The 17,666-nt window shown below is 41.2% G+C and overlaps 2 pseudogenes; both read right to left on the reverse strand.

The window, feature by feature from the left end:
* Positions 1-13,183: 13,183 nt before the first annotated feature.
* LOC120429981 (40S ribosomal protein SA-like) lies at positions 13,184-17,394 on the reverse strand (annotated as a pseudogene).
* Positions 13,619-16,277, reverse strand: LOC120429980 (U5 small nuclear ribonucleoprotein 40 kDa protein-like; annotated as a pseudogene).
* Positions 17,395-17,666: the final 272 nt, after the last annotated feature.

The raw sequence follows: 17,666 nt of genomic DNA on the forward strand, positions 1-17,666 counted from the left end.
GAAAATTCTACGACCCTACGGAAAGGAATCGCAAATCTGACTGGCTCAACTGTCATCGAGACAGCCAAAGCCAGCCGCACCTTCACACGCACACACGCACGCGAGAAAAACGAAAAACACACCGACGGCGGACGCGAAAATTCTTACGACCCTACGGAAAGGAATCGCAAATCTGACTGGCTCAACTGTCATCGGGACAGCCAAAGCCAGCCGCACCTTCACACCCACACACGCACGCCAAAAAAACGAAAAACACACCGACGGCGGACGCGAAAATTCTACGACCCTACGGAAAGGAATCGCAAATCTGACTGGCTTAACTGTCATCGGGACAGCCAAAGCCAGCCGCACCTTCACACCCACACACGCACGCCAAAAAAACGAAAAACACACCGACGGCGGACGCGAAAATTCTACGACTCTACGGAAAGGAATCGCAAATCTGACTGGCTCAACTGTCATCGGGACAGCCAAAGCCAGCCGCACCTTCACACCCACACACGCACGCCAAAAAAAACGAAAAACACACCGACGGCGGACGCGAAAATTCTACGACCCTACGGAAAGGAATCGCAAATCTGACTGGCTCAACTGTCATCGGGACAGCCAAAGCCAGCCGCACCTTCACACCCACACACGCACGCCAAAAAAACGAAAAACACACCGACGGCGGACGCGAAAATTCTACGACCCTACGGAAAGGAATCGCAAATCTGACTGGCTCAACTGTCATCGGGACAGCCAAAGCCAGCCGCACCTTCACACCCACACACGCACGCCAAAAAAAACGAAAAACACACCGACGGCGGACGCGAAAATTCTACGACCCTACGGAAAGGAATCGCAAATCTGACTGGCTCAACTGTCATCGGGACAGCCAAAGCCAGCCGCACCTTCACACGCGCACACGCACGCCAAAAAAACGAAAAACACACCGACGGCGGACGCGAAAATTCTACGACCCTACGGAAAGGAATCGCAAATCTGACTGGCTCAACTGTCATCGGGACAGCCAAAGCCAGCCGCACCTTCACACGCACACACACACGCCAAAAAAACGAAAAACACACCGACGGCGGACGCGAAAATTCTTACGACCCTACGGAAAGGAATCGCAAATCTGACTGGCTCAACTGTCATCGGGACAGCCAAAGCCAGCCGCACCTTCACACGCACACACGCACGCCAAAAAAACGAAAAACACACCGACGGCGGACGCGAAAATTCTACGACCCTACGGAAAGGAATCGCAAATCTGACTGGCTCAACTGTCATCGGGACAGCCAAAGCCAGCCGCACCTTCACACGCACACACACACGCCAAAAAAACGAAAAACACACCGACGGCGGACGCGAAAATTCTACGACCCTACGGAAAGGAATCGCAAATCTGACTGGCTCAACTGTCATCGGGACAGCCAAAGCCAGCCGCACCTTCACACCCACACACGCACGCCAAAAAAACGAAAAACACACCGACGGCGGACGCGAAAATTCTACGACCCTACGGAAAGGAATCGCAAATCTGACTGGCTCAACTGTCATCGAGACAGCCAAAGCCAGCCGCACCTTCACACGCACACACGCACGCGAGAAAAACGAAAAACACACCGACGGCGGACGCGAAAATTCTTACGACCCTACGGAAAGGAATCGCAAATCTGACTGGCTCAACTGTCATCGGGACAGCCAAAGCCAGCCGCACCTTCACACCACCACACGCACGCCAAAAAAACGAAAAACACACCGACGGCGGACGCGAAAATTCTACGACCCTACGGAAAGGAATCGCAAATCTGACTGGCTCAACTGTCATCGGGACAGCCAAAGCCAGCCGCACCTTCACACCCACACACGCACGCCAAAAAAACGAAAAACACACCGACGGCGGACGCGAAAATTCTACGACCCTACGGAAAGGAATCGCAAATCTGACTGGCTCAACTGTCATCGGGACAGCCAAAGCCCATAAATGATATCGATTTATTAAAGTTGGTAAAAGAATTTTCACATCTTCAAAAATGATAGACTCATAACCTGCATAACTTAAATTTGAGCTCATGATTGGATTCAAGGAAGGTATAGTAGATATAAATATTTTCGATTGTTGGAAAAGCTTTTTTCTTCAAATTTTCAATACTGTTGGTTTAAGAATAGATAGGCTAATAACCTGCACGAATTAAATTGAGTTTATGATTGGATTTCAGAGAAGATTTAATAAAAGATAATGTTAACGCACATCGTAGCGGATGTGGTCCTGTGTGTCGGGGGAAAAACTTGTGATCCGGTAAGTGAAAACGCGATTATTTGGAGATGACTTTATTGGGTGGAAAGGTACAGAAATGACTGTTTCTAGTATGATTTATTCGTTCTACTTAACTGGCCCCTGAGGAGGGGTCACTGTCCCGGTCGACCATCTGGTCAGAAGTGTCTTGTGGGTTGCGTTCTGGTCTAGTTCCTAGTGGTCAAGTGCTTTGCGACCGGGAAGTCTACAAACTTTACAAAGACAAACCTATTCGTGTCCTGAAACGACTACAAACATTGAACATAAAGGTACACGAAGGGCTACTGAGATTGTGTGTGTGGGGCTACAGTGTTGTCTGGAAGTGTTTTTCTCGAGGGGCGTGACAAAGGCCTTAATGTTTTAAATGCTCGCATTTAATATATTAAGAAATTAAATACCTCTTGCAATTTGACATTTGACAGCGCCAAACCTGCTTTGTTGAAAACTTTGTTTTTGCTTTTGCGTGCGACTGTCAAATTTGTTTTTATTTTTGTTTTGAACCCAATTTCGCTTCCAAAACAAACTTTCATCTTTTCTGGAATCTGGCCACTTCAAAAGTTATCGCCCACCAAAGACTCAAACTCTCGCTCCAACTCCAACATCACCTTCAAACGAGGTACACGTTCTACGTACGGTTCCAACTCGACGGCGGAAGCAGTGACCACAGGAAAATTGTTGCAATCCAATCTATAAAGTCACCCAGTGAGCATCGATCACCCCGCAAGATATTCGTCCCGCTGGAAGCGTCTCCGGTCCAAGTCAAAACGGTCCATTGAATGACCACCGCAGTTACTACCTCCTCGGAACCAGATTACGTCTACACCATTATTCTCAATGCAGAGTGCGCAAATACGGACGACCCGTCCGCGGCGATGGCAATCTCCACGGAACACAGACCGGAACAAGTCCTCACGGAACACGAACCAGACCAAGAAGCCGACTACCCTGCCTACTACGTTGAAGACCAAACCTACGACAAATTGAGCAAGAAAGTACATAGAGTTTCCTTCTACGGAAGTTGACATCCTCAAGGACGGCGGGGAAAGCTTTCTCCGGTGCATTCGGAACGCTGTTGGTAAGAGTTTCTTCAAACGGCAGTATGCCGTGAGTATTTTAAATTAATTTAAAAAAAAAACGCAGTCAGCAAATTACTGTTTATTTCAGGCGTCTTCATTTGAGCTTCGCCACAGAGTAATCCAGAGGACGCAGTCCGAACAAAAGTCATCGAATTTTGTGGCTGCGTTACGAGCTTACCCTTTGGTATCGTAGCTGCGTTATGCGTTTCCTGATGAATATTTTCATCATAGTAAACTCAGGTTTTTTTTTTCGATTTGTTTGTTTTGACAAGTGCTGAGCTTGGAATGACATGGATTTTGAAATTGTCAATGTTTCTTTAGAACATTTAACCTGGGGAGCTGTAAACTTCTAGCAACTGTTAGAAGACGACCACCTCAAGTGAAGTTTTTGGGATCTTCGTGATGAACCTTTTAATCAGAGCCGTACGCCCAAGGGGTCATTTAATCCTCCTCATAACGCTGATGTTTACAATGAATCAACATCCCCGTTGGACCAGCTCAGCTGAACCAAAATAGTCGACTAAAATTGTGCTAGGACTGTTGGATGTTGCTTCCATCCTGACAGCACAGGGCCTATTCGTACTTCAACCAGGTGGCCATGAACGCCAACGGTGGAATCTGCAGGCACTGGGTCAATGCTTCAATTCAGCCCAGTATGAGGATTATAAACTAAAGTATATTAAAAGCAAAAAGCTTCCATCGACACATATATTTCTTGTATGGTCCGTTACTCCCCAAAGGAATTAATTAGAAATATTAAATAGGTAAATTCGACAATCTGCTCTTTTTCTCCTCGACAAAGGGTTCGGTCAAAACGGTAAACTGTATGTTCCGACTTCAACGCACTGGAGAACCGCAACAGCTCCAGAAATCTTCTTCAAATGGCGCGCTGAAATTTTCCGCATGCATTCTTTTTGATTCATTTTAGAGCCATCAGAAAATTCACATTGTTGATTTTGGAATTGTGAAAAAAATTGACAGCTTATAGAAAAGTCATCAGAACCTAAGACAAAACCTAAGAGCTCTTAGATCTGAACGCTTGAAAAAAGTAACGCTCAAATGTCAGTTTGCCTCGTGCGTTACGACAACCGAAAGTTTTGCTGAAGGGGGGATGTACCACGATGTACCGCGTAACGCAACCATAAATCAAATGCCAGTGCTCCCTCTGGATTACTCTGTGGCTTCACGACTGATCCAGAGTTGTGCGATGAATTTATTGAGATGTGCCTCGGAATGAGTGCCCCCAAGACCAGTCCGGATTACGATTCGAAGAATGACGACGTCAGCAGGCGTCGTCACCTGTCGTTCATTTCTATCTTCATGAAGATGGATTCATCTGCGGAAATCACGGTGAATTCACTGGAATGGTGATTCGACTCTAGGAAGATCGTCAAGACGTCAACCCGATGGTGATTACTATCTGTTCGCGTTTCACAAACCGCCACAAAGCACCGTCCCGACAAGCATGCTCAATTTAATTTAAGTGGTCTGGGTCCTTTTGGCAGTTGTTTATTGATTATAATTAATTTGTTTTTCATTATAATGGAAACCATTTAAATAAATATATAAACTTGTTTTGTAACTGTCTAACAAATGTTGCTGGACCGCCGGGCTCAAGGTCGTACCGGTGATGGTGGTCATCACGGGGCCAGAGGGTGTCACGGATTGAACGGTGGTAAGCACTACTGCAAGCCTACGTAATTTGCCGGTCCAATTGATCGGATCTGGGACGATGTGTTTCACGGCTAACCCGCTCGGCGGTTGACCCGACTGATGTGGATGTATGATGACGTTCTGCTCGTTTGGCGACGTGTACCTACGGTCCGGACTGAGCTGCTGGTGTTGTTGTTGTCGCATGTGTGACTGCATATGGCCACTGCTACTCGTTGGAGGTCCTGCCATCAGTTGAGACTGCTGTGATTGTTGTTACTGTTACTTCTGCTAAGATGTGAACTTCTGGAAGGTGGTGTCGTCTAGTTGCTTGATGCTTTGGAGCTGAGGAGAAACATAAAACAAGAAACTTTTTAACTCGTGAAACTCCACATAATCACTAACTTATCCTACATGCATCGGTTCGTTCTCAAGCTCCGGCAACGCCATTTGATCCGCCGGGTTCGTGTCCTTAACCCCGACCTCCTCCGACTTGTTGCGCCTGATAGTGGTGGTGTGTCCCTCTGTGATGCCCCCACCAACTACACCGTGATTAATTGTGACATAGATAACACTGTGATGATACTGGGCACCACTTCCGCCGCATCCTGCACCATCACTTGAGCTCGGCCACTGGTTGCTGCCCTACGAATCGTTAAACTCGTGCCCTTGCGCATTCGCGTGAAGGTTGTTGTTGATCTTGGACTCCACTTGCTGGGCGATGACCGCTACTGCCGCTGAAGAGGAAGAAGCGGACGAGATTGTTATTCCGCTGTCGATTGGACCAGCGCTGCTGTAATGATGACGCGAGCAGAAAGTTTTCCGATCGGGATGATTGAACAGCTTGAGCCGGATCCGATCAGGACGTTGGAGTTGTTGCCAAAGGCTAATTCATCCCAGCCATCTATACCGGGGAGCAAAAGAAACTTGCTTGCTGGGCGCTTGAATGCAATCGGATAAATCACGATGCGGTCCTCACCGATCAACTACACTGTCCGAAAAAACGAAGGACTTTTCCTCCCAGATCGATCCTCTGGCCAGCATCTCCTGTTTCAGCAACATTTCCTGATCTCCTGCGCCACCTGAATTCTCCTGCTTATTTTTTTTTTTGCGACAGTTCAAAACAAAAACAAATACGCGTGAGGTCAAACTGTCAAACCAATGTGGTGTAAGAAGAGGTGGCGATGATTGGATCGTAAACAAAATTAACTTCTCGTTAATTAATTAATTTCGGCAGTTAATTAATTTAATTTATTTAATTTCTTACTATTGTCTCGCCCCTCGGTTTTTCTACTAATCGTCAAATTTGGTTAACTGGGCGTTAACAGATAAATTTTATCGATTGTTGGAGAAGTTGGAAATAAAAAAACTGATTTTCAATATTGTTGGAAAAAAAAATTAAAATCGATAGGCTCATAACCTTTACGACCTAAATTTGAGCTAATTTTTTTGTCCAATATTCAAATTAAATAGAAAATCGGGCGAATGTCACGACAATGATTGGAATTCGTGTATTGGTATATTATCGGTTGTTGAACAAGCTGGGTAAGAAATTGTTAAGATTTCCAATCTATTGAAGTGATGATTGCGATAGGCTAAAACTTAAAATTGAGTTAATGATTTGATTCGGGGAGATATATTAATCGATTGTTTGAAAAGTATGTCATTTTTAACGAAGTTTCAATCCAGGGCTGCGGAGTCGGGTCATGTTTTAAACGACTCCGACTCCGGCTTTTTGAGATAAGGTGACTCCGACTCCGGCTCCGGCTTTCAGCTCCAACCGACTCCGACTCCGACTCCAACTCCGGCCTACCAACTCTAGCCGACTTCGACTCCGACTCCGACTCCAGCCTTCAATAAATTGTTGGCTCCGACTCCGACTCCGACTCCACATATTTTTTTAATATTTCAAAAGTTAGTTAACTATTATTTTGAAAACAATGATAAATGGGATTATTTCTATACTCTCTAAGTGTCATGCTTTTCTCAAGGAAAGAAAGTTCGAATAAAAAAAGGGGAAAAAACATTCTAGGTTATAATTTTTATACGGTATTGAAACATAAATCAAAAAATATTTCCAGATTTGAAGAACAATTTTGTAAGTGTATATGGATTTATTTACTTAACCTCAAATTTACATATAATTTATAAAAAAGCTGATAAATTTAATTATTTAACTGTTATTTAATTATTTATTAATTTTATTTAATCAAAAAACCAAATCAAGAAACCAAATCTTAATGATTATTTTAACCAATAAATTTAATTTGTTCACTTTTAGGCTAAAAATTATAGAAGCACAGTGACTATCAAAATCACCTTGGTTTTTTTTAAATATGTACTAAATTCTATTCTTCTTTGTTAACATATTTTCTAGGTCAATGATATTTCAAAAGGACCCCTTAAGCTACCTTTCCAAGAACATTTTTTTAGGTGCATTGATTTGCAATGGTAATCGCTTTCCGTCATATTGGCGTGGGACGACATGTACATTAAGAGACAAATCTTGTGACAACGACCATTTAATACCATTCGAGAAAATCGATTTTCAAAGTTTGATGATAAATATTTTCAAAACTATGAATGATAGAGTCAAACTTTTTGAAGCAATCGGTTGGTATAATATCGCTAAACAAACGCTCCTAATTTGGTTACACCAGTTAAAAGATACAGTACATTATGTAAACAAAAATCTGAAAAGCACTCATCACAAGTGTGTTTCGAAAGTAAAATTGTACTACGTGTCACAACTGTGCACAGAATTCCCATACAAACTAAAATACACATAAATCAATAGTTTAACCGACTTAATAAGTATATTTTCAAAAACAAAAGATTGCATTGCTTTTAAAAAGTGTGTATTAACATAAATTTGTGAAAAACAAGACAAATTTTCCACATTTTCCAACACGTGTATGACGTGTCACAAGTGTGTACGATCATTTTGATGATAAATTGGTCTAGGTCACAAGTGTATTGCGATATCCGGGAAACGGAAGCGAGTTCCCAAAATTGGGTTAAAGCATCTTGTAGTGTTTGTTAACTCATTTTCGACCAAAACGGTTCTGTGTCACAAGATAGCACACAGCAGACGAATTCTTGAATAAATTAAAATCCTGTCATTTTTTCATACATTTTTGTTGGTTCTTCTTCGGTTCTCAAATTTTGAGATTTGTTCAATGATAATTTGCAATGATATCAAAATAGTTTGCCTAAGGATAAACACTTTCAGATTTTAGTAGAGAAATAGTAAACATTAACATTTTTATTTACCATATTCAATGATTATTTTAAAATTAGTTGCAACTTTATATGATATTTTTTGTCAGTTTCATTTTTTTTAAATGTGACACATTGATTTTGTTGTATTTGTCAGTGTTTTTCCCGATTTTCAAAAACAGTGGAGTCTTCAATATTTTTATGTACCTCGCAATTTCTTTCCTAGAAAAATATTATTTAAAACTTCAAAGACATTAACTATAGGGTTAAAAGGTGATTGGGTGTGTACTTTTTTCAGAAAAAAAACTGGATTATGTATGGTCAAATTTGAATCGAAAGGGTATATAAGCAAAAGGAAGCAGTCAAGAATCAGTTGAATGTTTCTGACTACAAAACCAATATTGTTTAATTTTTTAGTTATCATACTACATAGGGGAAATATACCCATTTTAATCACTCTAAGCCGTTCGACCAATTCTTAAATCAACATTTTCAGATGTATCAACAATGGAGAGTTCCTTGCTCACTTTTATTTCAGCTTTTTATCATTTCGGAACAGTCCAAAACACTTTATGAAAGCTGTAATTCATGATCAAAGTGCTGATAGGCCTATAATAGAAATAGGCTGAGAAAGGGTATATTTCCCCTACTTGGGTAAGAGAGGATTAACAGGTTATCAATTTAGGGTTAGTGAAATTTCACGATTTCGCGGACAGCGTGAAATCCGCGAAATTTGGCTTTTTCCGCGAAATCCCGTGAAATGTTATGTTTGTGTGAAAATGTAACGATTTTTCTCAAAATAATTAATCAAACTCAAAAAGGAATAAAAATAATCTTATGAACTACTGTAGAATTAAGCGAGGTAATATCTTGGTTTAATAGAGCACCGGATTCGAGTGATAGAAATGACAGTTCTCCCATAAGTAGAGTTAGTGAAATTTCACGATTTCGCGGACAGCGTGAAATTCGTAAAATTTGGCTTTTTCCGCGAAATCCCGTGAAATTTTATGTTCAATTACTTTTATGTTATGTTATGAAATTTTATGTTATGACCGGAACGGCCTCGTGGAGGCCTAGGTACACCGCCAAGTTCCCGCGCGCATCCGCGCCGTCGTCGCAACCGACGCCAACATCGCAGCCTCGTAACTGCACACCTGTGCGCCCCCGCACACCGGAAGTGATGCCGAGCGCACGCCGTGAGTGCCAACCCGTCTTCTGTTAGCCGCCGGCGGAACCATCTCGCCGTAGCCGAAGCTGTAAGCGCGCCACCACCTGATCGCCGGATCGCCAACCAACACACGTAAATCCATGGTCGTGTAAGTACAAACCCTTTTTCGACATGCGCATGATCGATCGTTGGCCAGTTCTTTTTCCGCCAACCCAGTGGGCAACATAAGCCACCCCCATGTTATGTTGCGTGATCGCAAGCCCCCCAGTGAATCTATTATAGCGATCACCCGAATGAATTTCGCCCCCCAAGCCAACGCACACTACTAGCCACGCAGTGCACTGCCGTCAGGTAGAGAGACAGGAATTCTCTTGTGGTACCGAGGTACCGTGGTAGACTAGCATGCAGAAGATCTCTGGATCGAATCTCGTAGGCCGAAGTGTTTTTTTGTAAGCAATAAATTGTAGCTACTGAATTATGCGAACCTGAATATACGTTTTTTTGAGTTTCTAGAGTAATTTTGTAGTTTTTTCTGATGTTTTCTGAGGCATCTTTTCACGACTTTCGCGGCATCAAGGATACACCCGCCCTGTGGCAGGGTCTCATAGCTGGGCAAAGCAGCACATGATGAATGGTCTCCCTTTGGGAGTGGCGCTTAAGCCATTCGTTTAATTACGCCAATGCGATCCGACCGACCGCCTCCGGTTACATTTGGCCGGTTACATATTATATATATAGAGTTAGTGAATTTTGACGATTCCGCGATTCCGGATTCTTGAAATTTATTAATTTTCTCAAATCACTTTTTTGCCAAATGACTTCATAATAAATATTTCAACCATAAAGACTATTTAAGTAAATTTTATTAGTCTTCGTTTGATAAGCTTGATATGAACCATTTAAAGAATTATTAAAATTTTCAGTTTCTATAGAAACTAACTAAATTTACTAATATTTTAATTCGCTGTAGTACAAATTTTACTGCTATTTTATTTAAAATGTATGATTTCAAAAGAAATTAAAAAAATCAAGCTTTGTTTTATTTAAAATAAAATGAAGAGTATTTTTAATCTTTGAAATCACCTTTTTAAAACATTTCAGATTTTTTTCTGACTCCTGTTTTATTATAAAAATATTTTATTATTTGTGTGAATAATTCCCTTGAAAGTTAAAAAATACATTTTTTTTGTTTTCTGTTCTTAACGGTACACATCAACCATAGCTTTTGCACCCAGATTTCTGTTACAGACATTTTAGTATCTTCAAAACTATTGGGTCCGTAAGTTTGACAAATTTGGAATAAGAAGACAACAGCTTCCTTGGATGCTGTGCACCCTTAAAATATAATATAATAAAAATTTCGATTTCGTAACAATTTATAATATTTCTGCCTATGGATTTTAAATTTAGTTTTTTAAAAAGAGAGATGAAAACCTTAAAAATTATTTTGAATGGTCTAAATGTTGAAGAAAATTTAAAATATTTTACATATTTTGGATGGTCAAGATTGTTGAATCTTGCTTTGATATGAAATTCAATAAAATTTAAACTGATAAAACAGAAGCAAATCAGCGAAAACTTTTAAACCTTTTGTAGTTGGATATTAAAAATGCAATCCAATAAATGAGAATACGCATGCAATAAACTGACGTGAACGTGATAAAAAAAGTCTCCTAATTATATAAAAAAACTAAATGTATTTTTATATAATTAGGAGACTTTTTTTGTCACGTTCACGTCAGTTTATTGAAGAATAATATATAGTAAAGCATAAAAAGTAGTTTCTGTGATTTAAACATAAGATTTTCAGATTTATTTTAACATTTTTCACGTTCCGCGAAATTTGCGTGAAATTGGGTGTTTTGAAATTGAGGTCCCCGTGAAATTTGCTATTTTCGAGCGTGAAAAATCACTAAGCCTAGTTATCATTAAATGATCATAATGAAATGACACAATTAAAGCATTCCAATCACTATAAAAATGCTTAAAAACATAATGACATCTGATAAATCTCTCTTAGAAAATGAATAAAAAGGCAACGCAGTGCATGCGATCCAAAAAACGATTGAAAATATACGAAGTTTTATGGATTAACTTGCATTATAACAATAACAATAAATATTAGTTGTTAATAAACAATGTACATAATTTTGTTGAACTTAAGATAACTCCGGCTCCGACTCCGACTCCGGGTTATCAGAAATATTCGGCTCCGACTCCGACTCCGACTCCAGCTCATAAAAATTTAGCCGACTCCGGCTCCGACTCCAGCTGTTCGAGTTTTGACGACTCCGACTCCGACTCCGACTCCAGGTCCCCAAAAAGACCCGACTCCACCGACTCCGGCTCCGACTCCGACTCCGACTCCACAGCCCTGTTTCAATCTTTTGAAGTGATGATTTAAGAATCGATAGGCTTATAACTAAGGCTACCAACTGTACGGATTTTTTCCTTACCGTACGGATTTTCAACCTTCTCCGCGGATTTTTAACAGGCCGGAATTTTGGTACGGAATTTTTTGCATAATACGGATTTGTACGGAATTATTTCATTGCTTTTTTGATTGGACCAAAGCTTTCTCTAATAAGATATTTTTATTTAACTGTCAGTTTGATTTTAAAGGGATAACTTGCATAACTTTCCGGGTTTCCCTCAGTTGAAACTTGATTGTCAATGATTGTTCTTTTCAAAATCCTTACAAAACAAAAAAAAATCAAAAATCAAACCATCCACATTAACGACCCCCGGGTCTTTTGTGGTCTCTATTGCAAGTTTCTGCTCGAACCTAGGAGTCCGAAGGCTTGAATGGGGAGAGCACCCAAACCTCTTTCTACTCCAAGGAACCTTTCACCCCAGTGTTTGAACTGACGACCTTTGGATTGCGAGTCCAACCGCCGCCAGCGATTCCACCGGAGTAGGCTTGGTTTGGTGTGGTGTTTGTACTTATGGCATGGAGACGACTCCTACACCTGGAATGACTTAACGGCCTAACAACCAAGGCCGGGACCGACATTTTACTTCCTCATCCGATGGAAGGTTGTAGCAGATGGGAATCGAACCCAGAATCATCCGCTTACAAAGCGGACAGCGTAACCATTCGGCCACGCACTGCCACTGCCTTACAAAACATATTTATTAATAAAAGATCAAATTTTGGCTTGTGAAAACCTTGTGTTGTGCTTGTATTTATAGGACCTCTAGAAATGTTTTCGTGAAAACACTAACAATGGCGTCATCCATAAAGTATGTCACGCTAAAATTGGCCAAAATTAACCCCCCCTCCCCCCTATGTCACACTTTGTCACGCTGGCTCCAACCCCCCTTTGAAAAGTACGTCACATTCTGTTGACCCCCCCCCCCCTTCATATTGATTTTTTGAATAATTATAACATGATTTATAAATAGAATTATTTATAAATTCGGAGTAAAATCGAGAAAGTTTTTAATTTTTACAGGTTGTGTTTAGATTTTTATTTTGTTGAATGTTGTAGTGATAGAAATAGCCACCAACATTTTTTTTTTAAATCTGATGATATAAGCATATTAAATCTATCATCGAAAACTCTGTTTCTTAAAGCATTGTGTCGTGTTTGATTTATGAGTAAATTTTATAAAAAAAAATATTTTCAGATATATTCTTTGACTGAATTTTCAGTATTCAGGAAATAGCCTAGCGTGACGTCACGGTCTCACGAACCCCCCCTCTCCCCCTTGTCACACTTTGTCACGCTTGCGATAACCCCCCTCCCCCCCCTAGAGCGTGACGTACTTTATGGATGACGCCCAATGATATTATTCGTAAAAGCAAACTTGGCATTTCGTAAACTTTTAAACGTATAACAAAAATATTTTTAATTCCCAAATTCCAAACTTATCTAAATAATTCCTTGACAGTTTTTGTTATACCATGGTGTCATATCGGTAAAGTATACGGATTTTGGCTTAGCAAGAGTTGGTAGCCTTAATTTTGACCAAGGTGATGTGCATGCTTTTGCATGCGATTTTACCATCGGATTTTTTGCTGTGTAGTCTCGATCGATATAATCTTTTTTTTTTATTCGCTTACATGTTCTCATAGGTAAATTCACAAATCTCGATTAAATTTTCAAAAGGCCCTATCTGCATAGGAAACCCATGAGGGATAGGTTGTTTTGAAAATTCAATCTAGAAATATAGAACGATTAGAGGCGAAAGTGTCTAGGTAGAGGAGGTTAAATCAAATCAAATTTTGTCGTTAATACCCAAAAGGATTAACAGTTTCGTCGACTGAAAGTCCTAGTTGTTGACGCTGCCGGGGTGGCCTGGTGGTCTGCACATGATCTGGTGAGACGTCGTGTCCCACATGTACACAAAGCGGTCCGCAGATCGAGCCTCGAACCATCAGGTGACCACGCACATCTTAGCATGATGAATGATGAGAACCTTGACGCAGCGTATCGCCGATCGTCTCAAATCTGTAACATGTTGTACATCGAACAGGACAACACGTAAGACCCGCGCCAATCCGGTGATCGTGTCCATGTGTCCTCTAAATCTGAATATCACCTCCCGCTTGGGATGTCCCTCATCTTAATCTCAATTTCAATCCTACTGGAAATGATCTGCTCCTGCTGAAGCAAAACGGGAAAGTTCAAAGTAGATCCCACCTGTACACTAGGAGATATTGCCGAGGATCGGGTGTCCCTTCATCGTACACGTCCGAACGTCTCACACGGCCACCATATTGTCCGTGCTGGAAGGGTAAAGATTCACGATCTGTGAAAAGTGCACCTCCATCACAGCACCCGTGTGGCCATTCATCACCCCAACGTTGTCGCATTGCTCACCGTACTCGTTTTACCGACAAATCTGCCGAACAAATCCCGTCGAAACCAAATACTGACCCTCTGGCTAGAACTTGGTAGAAAAGTTCTCCCAGCCGTGACCTCTACGAGCGTCCCAGTGGACCGGGTCCACTAACAGCAAAATTGTTGTTCGATGAGCTGCTTGTCCTCATCAGATCGGTGTGAATCTGTAGAACCATGACGAGCGCGTCACTCTGCCCGAACAGACGGTAATAACTAAATTCATGCCATTTCAATAACAAATACTGTTAAAATAACAGAAAGTGTTATGGAATATTCTTGCAAAATCCATTTTTGCATAAGAGTTCAATAACAGTTTATGTTATCATAACAAAATTTTTTATCGGTCTGATATTGATTGAAAGCCAGAACAACTTGAGAATAACATTTTTTGTTATGGAAGAATACCTCAAATTGTTATTGGGATGATCGGATTAGTTGTTAAAATAACAAAAAATAATAACAAAGATTTGTTCGAAGAATAACGTAGAATGTTATTAGTCTGTTATTACAATAACAATCCCGGGCAGAAAGTTGCATCTTGGAAAAATCTACCCATGTTCGTAAAAACACGAACAAGTCAAGTTCACCCCAGGGTATGGTTAAGAGATAACCGAACATTTTTTTTTTATGTTGCCCAATGGGCATTGGGTTAAGTTCACTGCGACCACCTGAGAAGGCTATCTTTTGTGATGTACCCTGGTTACTGTCCATACTACAAATTACTCGTATCCATTGGATCGGAAGACGAGGGGTTATTTTGCAGACATGGTTTATCCCAATTCGGCGCAATACAGTCGATGAACTGTATGACCTTCTTGGGATGGGTGTGGTGCCATACATCGTACGGCGTAAGAAGGTGCGATCCAAAGAACCGCAGCCTTCGAGACACAAGTGCTCCGCAGAAGCAGAGTAAATGTGCCGAGCTTTCCAGCTCAGTTAAACAAAAACGACAGAGGTTGTTAGGCCACCTGCCGATTTTGTGCAGGTGATATCTGGCAGGACAATGTCCTGTTAGAAGCCCTGCCAGTATTCGTAGTTCCCTACGGTTTAAGCCAAGAAGTTTCCTGGCAATTGAAGGACTTGGAGTGATAAAAGTTTTAGCTTGTCTCAATCCTCGCATCTCGCCCCAGATTGAAGCGATTTGCAATTGTCCCCAGTTAGTTATTTCTTGCTTCACGGCACTTTTTGAGATTCCAAGGAACGGCTCGGGACCCACGAAGATGTTTGATGAGCCTTGTCTAGCAAGTTCATCAGCCATTTCGTTGCCTTCAATGCCGCAGTGCCCTGGGACCCAAAACAGCATGACTCTCCCGGACAGACGGTAATAACAAAATTCATGCCATTTCAATAACAGATTGTGTTAAAATAACAGATTCTGTTATTGAATATTCTTGTAAATAATTTTTGGAAGAAAAAGTAATAACAGTTTCTGTTATTTTAACAAACAATGTTATTGGGATGGTATTCAATTGGAAATGTGGAATAAGATAATAATAACAGTTTAAGTTATGTTTTGCCATTTCATTCCATAATAACAGGAACTGTTATTGGTTTGATATTTCATTGTAAATGTGAAATAAGATGACAATAACAGTTTAAGTTATGTTTTTCCATTTTATTGCATAATAACAGGAACTGTTATTGGATTGATATTCCATTGGAAATGAGGAGTAAGACGATAATTACATTTTAAGTTATGTTTTTCACATCCCGAGGAGGATGTCGTAAAAAACCGTAGCAAAAAAATAATACATTTGTTTTCCGTAAACAAAATAGTTACTAAATCTGTTATTTTGAGAAAATAAACATGGCAGGGTATCAAAACAGGTTTTTCAAATGTTATTTTACATCAAACTCATACTTTGTTCTCTTTTTGATATTCGTGGACTAAGCCGACTTTTGATCATTTTTTTATATTTCTTCGGTTACTAAACATTTTAACTAAAAATATTAGGTCGCTAGACTTATCTTTAAATTTCTACCGATTATATTTAATCTACGACCGAATTGGTCAAACGGTTCTAACATTCCATTTATGCTTATTCATCGACGATTTTTGCAATCTGAATTTCAATGAGCCCATCAAATAACTCAATATTTGAAGATTTATATTTTTTTATGGCTATCAGAACTTATCAATTACGCTCAACAGCACTCGGATGATTACGCTTGATCGATAATCATCGTGAATGATTTTATTTCATCAGCTATCAATAAATACCTAACAACTTTATTTATAACATTTGATAAATCGAATTCTTAACATTCTCATTCTGCGGCCATTTGCGCTTAACAGCACCGTCGATCCTCCTTTGAATTCACCCTGACTCCGCCCCATGATCCGACGGTCCGGGTGTAGGCCTCTTTCGTTATCGGCTTGGATCATCTGCTGGATGACGGCACCAATGACGGCCGGAACAGCCGCGGCAGCAGCCGGAGCAGCTTCCTCATCCCAGTTTCCACTCTCCTCGACGGCCGGAATCGGCTCGTCGTTGTACATCTTCTTGGTGGCCGTGGCAGCATTCAGCAGTGCAATTCACCCTTTCTCCTGCTCCTTTGGATCACGGTAGAAAAATAGATCGGGCTTCAGCTCCCACTTGTCGGAGATCTTGCCACGCAGCTTTAGCACCTCACGGTCCAACAGCCAATACATCAGACCGATCGTGTGCGACGACTTGGTGCTGCACGGGAATGCAACTTTGACGAACTTGAGCAGCGAGACGGTGTTGCACGTTGTCGTAGGACGCCTCCATCATGGACTGATGATCGGTAAGCGGATCGGTCTCGATCAGCAGCCGTGGCTCACAGAACGTCGGCTGGATCTGATTCGCACCGAACGTGAAGCGGCCCGCTATGAGGGTATCTCTCTGGAGTACTCGATGCTGGCGATGCAGTGTTCCCCAGGTGCTGCCCAAGTTGATGATGTAGATGCCAGCCGAGCGACGCGTACGACTCCACCCGACCGTTTAAAGGGGGTCTTAAAACGATGGTTGAGGATTTTCCGGCAACCGTTCCGGTCCGCAAGCTGTAGATGGCCGTATGATCTTTGTGTGGGATGACCAGCTGCGATTGTTGCTGATATTGCTCGAGCGCATTCGGCGGAACTGGAAGTTTTTGGATCGAGTTGCTGTGCGTCTCATCAAATGCCATTTCCAGCGGAATCTTTGCTTCTTCAGATGGTGATTCTTGGCCATTCTGCTAAAACCTCGCTCATTCGGGGACAGGATTTTTCCGTGGTATCGATTAGGCCACTGCACTATGGGGTATTTCCATATAAGCGAGCGGCCAAAAATATTTTTTTGCTTTTTTGTGACTTTTTTGTGTTGTTTGTACTTAGTATAATGAAAACAAACGAATTTTGATATTTTTCCGAAAAAATGTTGAATTTTCGATTTTTTCATATATTTGAGGCCACATGCATT

This window comes from Culex pipiens, chromosome 1 (genome assembly GCF_016801865.2).
Source record: "Culex pipiens pallens isolate TS chromosome 1, TS_CPP_V2, whole genome shotgun sequence".
In the NCBI taxonomy this organism is placed as follows: domain Eukaryota; kingdom Metazoa; phylum Arthropoda; class Insecta; order Diptera; family Culicidae; genus Culex; species Culex pipiens.